This window comes from Medicago sativa, chromosome 1, assembly GCF_051527215.1.
Source record: "Medicago sativa cultivar Bolivia chromosome 1, Bolivia_mono, whole genome shotgun sequence".
Taxonomy (NCBI): domain Eukaryota; kingdom Viridiplantae; phylum Streptophyta; class Magnoliopsida; order Fabales; family Fabaceae; genus Medicago; species Medicago sativa.
In genome coordinates, this window is record NC_140749.1 from 29075049 (window position 1) to 29085679 (window position 10631).

The 10631-nt window shown below is 37.5% G+C and overlaps 1 long non-coding RNA gene across 1 annotated transcript; it reads right to left on the bottom strand.

Annotated features, from left to right (window-relative positions):
* Positions 1-2376: 2376 nt before the first annotated feature.
* LOC146954095 (uncharacterized) lies at positions 2377-2914 on the bottom strand. Its single transcript, XR_015011814.1, has 2 exons — positions 2685-2914; positions 2377-2593 (listed from the first exon to the last, which is right to left on the bottom strand). It is a non-coding gene; the product is annotated as an uncharacterized LOC146954095 (long non-coding RNA).
* Positions 2915-10631: the final 7717 nt, after the last annotated feature.

A 10631-nucleotide genomic window follows, 5' to 3' on the forward strand; every position in this document is an offset into this window, starting at 1 on the left:
AATAACATGTATATTGTTCCGACCTTAGGAACTGCTTTTCCTTTCTTAATTCAGGGGATAGAAAATAGTTGGTTTACAATTTACTTGCATGATATAAAACGGTCAAACAAAAAAAAAACTGCTGCCTTTTCTATTCATTTATAAAATAAAATAAAATCTGGTGCTTTGGAATACTTTTTTTTTACTTTCGGAAGTTACACAATTTTGGAAGTTAAAGGGTAATTTGGGAATAGAAAAAAAGGCTACACCAAACTCATGTTTTGCCTTTATTTAATAGGTATAGATATATGATAAAAAATAAACTTTAGTAGATAAACTTAAGTGGATATACCTGTTCATAATTTTCATTAATTAGAGTTTGGTCCACCACTGCTTATATAGCTTAAGTAGGATTATTCGTAGATAATTATGTAGCAATAAGTGGAATGCCTAATTTTGAATAAATGTAATGACAAATTTTATTTATGGAAAAATGGTTAAAAGAAAAGCACCAAAGTTCTAAAACTAAATCATAATGGACTTAGACTAAGTTTCTTAGTATTGGCCTATGGGTCATACTACTATTCACTCATAGTACTATTCTGTGTAATACTATTTACCCTAATACTATTGATGAGTCGTAATTTAGATGGTTTTTAAGTGTTTATTTTAATAGAATTCTGTTTGTTTAAGTTTTTTTGGAACTATTTTACTACAATTTGTTTGTTTTCGCTTCAGGATTTCAAGTGATGGAGAATTTAAGTCTTTTAGCAAAAGAATGAATTAAGATGCATGATTAAAGCTTGTTTGAGAAGAAAGCTAAAAAGAGGGAAATTCTGCCATATTTATGTGCTGATTTGGTGCAATTTTATGTTCTGATTTGGTGCATATTTATGTGCCGATTTAGTGCAAATTTATGTTCCGATTTAGTGCAAATTTATGTTGTTCCTCTTGCTATAAATTGAGGAGCCATCAGACTTGTTTAAACATCTTTGAATCTTGGGAATTCTATTGACAATTATTTCTATTGAATCAAAGTTCTTTATTTTCTTGTTCTTTACAATTCTTGTTCTTTTATTTTCAGCCGTTTATTTTCATGTCTTTCTTATCCACCTCTTTAATCTCTTTGTCTACGATGAACATGAGTGAGTAGATTTCTTTGTCTTGGGATTGTTGGATGAGTCTAATAACCGAATCCTATCAAAGAAAGCCTAGAACCCTAATTTTATGTAAATCTATTTTCTAATCTAATCTCACCGTTCTTAATTCATATTTCAAATACTAATTGAAGAATCGAAAGAAGAAGATTAGTATTGGAACAAGTGAGATTAGACAAGGTTTACGAAACATGAGAATAGTCTAGTAAACCTTGAGACCTTAAAGGTTTCGTTCTTAATGGGTTTCAATAGCAATCAACCATGAGAATATGCGTGATTGTTATTGAAACACACTCATTGATTCCGATAGGAACCTTGAAACGCCTTAGAGAAACTTGTCTTTAGAAATAGATTTATCATAATATTTAGAAATAGGTTTGGATTGTGAATGATTTGTCATTATGATGAACCAATAATCCCGAGTCGCTTTTTATTATTTTATTTCAACCAATATTGCTAAAACTTCTAAAACTGAACTTTTCAGCAAATCATCAATTGAAAAAAGAATCAATAATTACAACAACTCCCTGTGAAACGATATTTTTACTACTTTGATAAAGTCATGCACTTACGGTTTCACATATCAACTATGCATTTCTTACATGATTTATGACATAAGTAATTGCATGTCACTGCATGACTACATTACTCTTTTATCATGGCTTGTTTTTATTTTTCTTCAAGACACTTGTCCTTGTCTTCACACTTGGGAATAGCTTTTGCATTCTCCTCATGAATGTTGTGAAAAATCATAAAATCCTTCTTAATTTAATCCATGTCAATGTGACTAATCATTATATACTGACATTGTTATATTTTATATTTTTACTGTCAAGGAGATTTAATGACAGGATGAACATATTTTAAAGCAAAAACAAAGTACAAATGACAGACATGACATCTTTTTTTGGTGGTGGCCGAGATTCGAACCCCGGACCTTGCATATTTTATGCATTTTTCATACCAACTGAGTTAAGCTCACGAGGACGACAGACATGACATCTAAACTATGTTGACCTCCCATGATTATAATCTATAATTTGCAACAATGTAAAATTATTATTAATAAATAAAAGATAATGAGCATTACAAATATTGGAGTGATCGAACCAAAATCCAATAAAAGTTAACTAAGGGATTTCACCTTGTCTCTTATTAAAATGTTCTTAGGAAAACCCTTTAGGATAAAACCTGAGTGCGTGAAAAAAGTAAAGAGCAACTAAACAACACATAAGTAACATAAACATAAATCAAAGTGCATAGGATATTATTAAAGTAAGAATATTATGACATACAAATAAATTATATGTAACATATAATTCTTTTACATATTAATGGTTACTATTTCACGCATGTACACATTGAGTTAGTGCACGTCGGTTTTTCTTGAGGAAAGATACACCCAATAATTTTGACTTTTCTCCGACATTCAAAGTGATCTTTACATGAAATAAGCACTACAACGTCGAATAACAAAGTACTTTGACTAAAAGATTGTGAAATATTATGTCTAATGTAAATATGAAAATAATGTAAACAATTACTTACGGCCATCAAGTACCACGAGATATACAGAAAGAAAGATTATCAAAGTATAAACAAACTTGGAAATGTGATTCATTTTTTCTTCTTCTTCAAGTAATCAATAAATCATTGATTAAACATTTTATACGTAAAAGTTTATTGCTTTGTTAATATTTAAATACTTTTTTAACACTTAGAGTTAATTTTTTTTATTAATATATAATTATCTTGTTAAATGTCTCTAAGGTAGATCAATGTATCAAGTTTGTCCGTTATATCACTCAATTAACCAGTTAGGCATAATAAAGATCTCGAATAAAAACTTTATTCCCATCAAACATTCATTAGAATTTTTATTTTTTAGCCTTTCGTGATAGAGAAGGGACAAAATACCCAAAGAGAAATAATAGTGATGAACAATGAAAAAAGTTAGCTTTCAAAATCAAGCATCAAAGAGGTTGATGGTGTGATGAAGTTTTCCTTCTTTAAACTTGGCTAAGTCTTGCAGCTGTGCTTGAGCTTTAAAAAGTCTCTTGGTGTGTCCTTGAGCAAGTTGTAATCCATAGTGATTATCGTGAAATCCCTTGGAAGTGCAAGGGGACTGGACTACTCATGTGTTGTGAGAGGAACCAGTATAAATTGTTTATGCATGTCTTCTCTCTCTGAGTCTTTATCCTTTATCTTCGTGTTCTGTAAACAGTTGCATTCAGACTCTGAGTCAGAATCTGCAACATCAGATTCTGACCAGGTATATAAACATTTAGAAAAATAATTCGTCAAAAATACTCACACAATTCAACCCTCATTCTTGTGTGTTTTTCTCACCTTCAGGGTACACCTTCAATAAAGTGCCTAAAACAAGACCACAAAAAAGTTTATTTAATGGTTGTAATTACTATAGTTGAATTATGTTACTTCTATTTTTTTTCTCTGTAGTATAGATTAGGGCGAGCACAGATTCATGCCGTTGCCGCCTCCTATGTTATTTTTCTGACAATTTTAAGTTTTTAATAATAAAAGAAGTAGGGTGGCAGTCTTTTCCCCTGCAAGGACAGGGGTTTTTAACTAGGCGACTTACTTTCTAAATTCTACTAGTCATTCTACACAATGACTCTACGAATATTATTAATGCGTCAACGTCTCTAGGCTCTGAACGCCCTGTCAACCCCTCGCAACTCTAAATAGTCTTTGAAGTCATACCCCTTGAGGCTCTGAAAGCCCTGTCAACCCCTCGTGGCTCTGAACAGTTTTAAAAGTCAACCCCTCATGGCTCTGAACTAATGTGTCAACCCCTCGAGGCTTTAAATGCCATGTCAACCCTCACGGCTCTGAACAGTTTTTTAAGTCAACCCTTGGCGCAATGAACTATAATGGATTTACGAATACAAAAATAGAGATGATTAACCTAGCATCGCCCACAAAAAAATTCACATCGCCCATAAAGTAAACTCTACAAAAACAAACATAAAAACAAGCGACTGGCAAAATCAACATGATAAAAAATCTCATCAGAGAAAAACAAGCAGCTATCAACAAGCAAACACGCCATAAATAAACCAACATAGAAATTTTGAGACAACACAAGAAGGAATTAAATTAAGTGTCACAAATCTCCAAAGAGATCGCCAGGGTACGTTAAGTTACAAAACCAGCCACTAAAAAGTGACAAAAAGTAGCATAAAAAATATTGATAAAATTACAAAGAAAAAAGAAGGAAAACCATCACTCCTCATCTACTAGCTTTCCATCAACCAAGATTTTGAAGTCGTCCAACTCGTCCACCTTCACATCCGGATTGAAGTAGATGACTTGTTCTGTGGTGCGTTTGAAGCCACTATCAAAATACAGGGCAAGCGCCCTCCGTCCTTCATCAACTGCACTCTTAGCAGCAGCCAATTCCTCTTCAAGCTCGCCTACCTTCTTCTTGTAAGAATCCCTTTCCAACTCAACAACCTCTTTTTCTTCCTTCATCTCGTTGGTTTCCTTCTCAGCAGACTTCTTATTTTTCAAAGCCTCCTTCGGCCTCGCCTCCATGCCAGTAACTTTGTGTTTCCACTTCTTGACATCTTCAGCAGCCTCTTTATACTTCGCCTCCACAACACCATGCTTCTTCTGCATAGCATGCCCTATTAGGAAGAACCGCAATGCTGACACCCCAGCATCCGCCACAAGGTCACTAAACTTTGCCTTAATGCCAGTGTCAACATCAACTGTAGTCAAGGGAACTTGCTCCGCCATATGCCTACGAGAAATAGAAACTCTAAGCAATATACGAAAGAAAAAATTTTAACGACAAGAGAACATTCAAACCAGTTTGCATACCTGCGGAAATCAAAATCAGAGTTCTAGAAAGATTCCAACACCTGAGCGTTTAGAGCAGTACTACTAGCCCTAGTATCTTTCCTGCCTCGTACACTAGTAGGACGTTTCCCCCCCGTATCAGCGCCCTTACCAGTCTTCATTTTCTTAGGTTGCGGCGAGTCAGCCTGAGGAGTTGTAACGACATCACCAGCAGCATCCACGTTATCAATGTCCATCGTCGTATCCCCTACACCGATATCCGGCTTGGCATTGATATCTTTCCTCTTCAATTTCCTCTGCACAACGCCAGCCGGATCACTGGCGGCGTTTCCATCAGTGGTCTTCTTCACTTCAAGGTCAGCCAAATACTTCCTGCTTTCTGCCCCAGTCAACGACAAAATGGGTCCTACATAGAAGAACAACTAAGATGAATCAGTGGCGAAAAATAAGGAAATAAAAACATGAGACGTAAATTAAGATTCAAAGGCACTCACGCAAATAAGCCTACAAACTCTTGGTATCCCCCTCTCGGTTTAGCAACTCATGAAGATCCATAAGTGGGAACTTCTCTAAATAGCACACCACGTATCTCTCATATGGCGCCATCCTGTCAAAATCTAAACCATCACCGCAAGAGGAGTACGAGTCCAACGAAGAGGAAATTTTGGTTCCCCATCCACCAACAGTGACGCAATGTAGCATCCAGGCGCTCCCTGTATCCTTGCAAAAGAATCTCGCCATTCCTTCTTAAAGTTTGAAGCATAAGGAGGAAATAACTTGTTTCCCGGATGGGCGCTGATAGAGATCCACGTTCCTTTGTTGACGTCCTTTGTTCCATAGAAATGTAAAAAGACGCCAACTGAAGGTTCCAGATTCAGGGCTTTACATAAAATCTCAAAACCCTGAATAAACGCCCAGCTGTTAGGACGTATCTGCGACAGCGCCACATTCAAAGATTTTAGAACGCCCATCTCAAACTCCGTAAAAGGAATCATCACCCCAAACTCTTCTAAAACCCTCATATACATCCGAAATGACTCATCTTAGGTGCTCGCCGAGCTTTGATCATAAACTCGGTCACTCACATCAAAGGGAAGCACCACCACATCCTCTTCATTCCCAGTAGCAGAAGTATCCAACTTACTTCAAACGAAGTCGACGTCCGGCACATCAGTGCATAAAGAGTATTCTCGACGAACTTCTTCCGCAAATTGATTCATCTCAGATACGAAGGGCGATGGCTTATAAGGAAAGATCTCTTGACAAAAGTCCCCTTTAGGATCTGTTCATGAGGTGGCATACAGAAGCACACAGTCACTATCTATACCTGAGCTACCACTATTGTCGCTATCACTAGATAAATCACTAAACAAGTTATGGTCGTGAAGCCCTAATTCATACACTTCCCAATCAATCAAACCATTCAGCTGGGTTGCATTCCTTAAACAATCCCTTTTTAACTGATCATTTATAGCAGAGTTAGTGGGAGAAATAACCCTACCTGTATCATCACACTCCCTAATCAAAACCATGCATAAAACAACAAACTATGAAATCTGAAAAGCTAAAGAGTTTAAAGAAGCAAAACGAAAAAGTACCTGAAGGAATTGAAGAAGACAAACCGAAATCTAGAGAGAAATTATCAGAAAAAAGAAATGGAGAAGGTCGGGAATGAGAAATGAGGAAGCGAGATGACAGAAATGAAGCAGTGGAACGCGCTTTAATAGGAGAGGAATTAAAGTCACCTTGAAAATTGTGCTAGCCTCCTCAATGAGTGGAGACACGTGGAGAAAATCGCCATGATTCCAACATGTCATCACCATTGAAAGGTCTCGAAATCTGAACATTAGATCTCTTGAAAAATTCGAAAGCATGCCTTGAACTCTTTCTCTATCTCGCCCTGCAAAGAGACCAACTCGCGGCGTTTTCGCAAACCACTTTGCCTCTTTCCAAGACTCATGCTTGGAGGGGTGGGAGGGGTTAACCTATAAATAAATCATACATATACCCCTGGGGACTCTTAAGTAAGTTGGGACTTCCCTAGGGGGGACCTTCCAAATATAGATGATAACACTTAAAGAAACATACAAATTATAAGCAAAACATAAACAAATTTCTAAGCAAATAAATCACTTTGACTTGTCCCAAGACTCATGCTTGGGGGGTTGTGGACCGTTAATAAGTTCCTAAAGACCTAAAAGACCTCCAAAAGAGCTTTTAGACCCTCACAAAGGCCTCATCGCCCTCTAGAAGGATCTTGAGGCTCAAGGCGCGCCCTCACAGGGCGCCGCCTTCATCCGCTTCTAGAAGCATCTAGAACGCGCCCTAAATACATAAATACCCTCATTACTTATTGGTTAAGTAACCATAAAATCAGGCCCATAGAGGGCTATAAATACAACCCTTGAGATCCTTTTCAAGGCATGACCAATAAATACCCTCATTACTTATTTGTTCCGTTGAGATTCTTCTATATGTGTAGCGATCACCGTCAGAATTTTATCTTGATTTTTGTCCATGTATTCGAGTCTATTGCTCTGCTAGTGGAGCAGATTTACCAGGTTCGTCAGGACCTCGTTTGTCTTCGGAGGCGGCGAAGCTTGAGGAGATGGAGGAGGAACGTCCTCCAACTGCGGGAGAGGTGGAGGCAGCACCGTTGCATTCAAGGCGGTTGTAGCAAGAACAGAGTTGTAGTGTTGAGGATAGCATCGCTTCCCTCAAGATTCACAAGTTCGAGAATCGGAACCGTCCGACTTTGGAGAATTTTGATCATTGAACGCGGTGCTTGAGAGGTTCTTCTGCGAGTTACAACCATGGGTTCAAAGGTAGGAACGTGTAATCTGAAAAAGGTTGCGGCGGAGATGCGCGTAACAGAAAACGGATATGCTGGAGGATCATTGGACCGAGCAAACGATCCAATCCTTCTATCGCCAAATGATCTATCCGATGAGAACGGCTGAGTCGCAACGATTGTAGAGAATGCTCCGTTTATCGATAACAGCTTCCGGTACAGAGGCAAAGCGTCTTCTGCGGTGGAACGGAGGGTTCCTGCAGGCACGTTAGCACTCCGACGATCAAGTTAGTAATGGAACTGAGAGAGAAAGTCTAAGAAGTGTTGTGAAAAGTGTTGTGAAAAGTGTTGTGTACCTTGAGGGAGAAGGAAGTTCACCCTTATATAGGCGCGCTCGTGGCATAACCTTCTACGGGTTATGCGGCGTGTGATTAGGAGCGGGAGTGGGCACGTGTAGTGTGATCCCGGCAAGGAGGTGTGCTTCGGTTTGGCACAACGCAGGTGAGTTGGCGTACTCCTTTGAGTGTGTTGCCTTAAGGCGGAGTATTATAGTGCTCGTGTAGTCGTGTGAGTGGTCCAAAATAGTTCTAAATGAGAAATTGTGAATGATGAGTGCGATGATTATAGGGAGAGTTTCCTCCTGAACTTGGGCTAAAATACCAGGCTTTTCACACCAGAAAGTCACAAAACAATGCCTTGGCATGCAAGGAACTGGTGCTGAGCTGATAGAACCATGCGCCAGTCGCATGTGAGAGGGAGTTCAGGCGCCAGGAGCCCACATCCATGCTCTATGTGCTTATGTGTAGTGTTTATGGGCGCCTGGCACCCGATTCGGTGCTGAAAACGCTTGTTTCTTCGCCTTTTTGGGTGTTTCCTTCCGTATAGGATGTCTAGGAACTTGGGAACAAAATACCCCCTTCGTAACGTCTTCTGAGCCCTCTTGAATCTTTATTCTTCATCTTCCCGAGGTCTTCACAAATCTTCAGATGTCTTGTTTTGCCGATTTGCATGATTTCTTCGTTAGTTTCAACAAGACACCCTAAAATTGCTATGTTTTTAGAAGAATAGAATTACAAACTAAAATATAGAAAACATTTCAAATGTCCCAATAACATAAGCAATTTCTCTAATACTCCTCTATTCTAGATGTAAAAGCTACTAAAAATGAATGAAAAATGTAACACCCTGTTTTGCCAACATAAAAATTTCACATATAAATCAGAGTCATTCAACATAAACGGAATGCTACACTTCTTAAAAATCATAAATGGAATAAATAACAATTCATCCTTTATAAATTGGTCAACATAAATATTCAAAAACTTCGCAGCGGATTTTAATTCAACAACATAATTAGTCTTGGCACGAATGCCTCATCAAAACATCTCATAATAATCCGAAAACTAAATCATAGTCATGTAAAATCATAAGCAGTACGTAAGGAATAGAAAATAGCCACAAAAGTTCCCATCCCGTTACGTATTAGAGCACCTAAAGACACAGTGAGAGGTAGCCACTCACGACAACAATCAACAGCTACTCATTCTCGATCACCTGGAAGTTACTCATACGAAGAGCAACATTTCCAAGCAGAAGGGGTGAGATTCACAAACAATAATGTTAAGCATATAATTCAACAATTATATTTAACAACATAAAAATCATCAACATATCATAACAATGGTCATGTATCATCATTATCATCATCATAATCAACTTCATAATCAACATCAATATCAACTTCATAAATCAACTTAACAACTTGACACGACAATGCAACTTAACTCGACTATGCAACTCTATCATTTTATTCATGCATGTGGTATCATTCTAGGGCATAAGCCCTCGTCGCTTTTGAGCATAAATATACTCCTAGGGCATTAGCCCTCGTTGCTATTGAGCAAAAAGCTCCTAGGGCATGAGCCCTCGTCTTTAATTGACCATAGGCTCCAGGGCATAAACCCTCATCTTTAATTAAGCATAAGCTCCAGGGAATAAGCCCTCGTCTTTAAGGGTGAATGACTAGCATTCCAGGGCATGAGCCCTCTTCTCTGACACTGATGATGCATGGACTCAACAAGAATACTTTGACGACCAACGACTTCGACGACATCGACAAACAACTTACAACTTTAACGACATCGACAAACAACTTACAACTTTAACGACATTGACGACAACAGTGGTGACGACAACGACAACGACTTCACATCATAATCTCATGTTCATCAATCATAAACAACATCATATAACATCGTATCAAATATCAACAATTCATCATGCATCTTTGTAAAAACATAATAAATTATTAACAACATATTTCATGTCAAACCAAGGCTACTAGAAAGATATCACAATTATCAACAAATTTCATGTTTACAACAAAGATCAATTTAAAACAGAAACATATGAAAAAAACGCAAAAACATGAAACAAAGAATGCTATCACTGTGCAATTTCGCTAAGACCTCCTTGCAGTATTTTCATCATAACTCAAAGACCAAATATCATTTTCACGTCAAACCAAAGCCATTGGAAAGATAAAAAAATTATCTATAACTTTCATGTTTACACCTAAGACAAATTATGTACCGATTAATACCAGTTTTTGTTTCGAAATCGAAAAAGTTGTGCAGAAAGTCCATAAAAATTCACTGTGACCTACGTGCAGTAATTTGACCATAACTCAAGTTCTATAAATCATTTTGACATCAGACCAATGACATTAGAAAACTAACATCCATACCTACAACTTTCGTGTTTACACCTAAGACCAATTCTATACCAATAAATACCTATTTTTGTTTTAAATTTGGAAAAGTTGTGCAGAAAGTCCATAAAAATTCACTATGACCTACGTGAAGTAATTTGCCCATAAC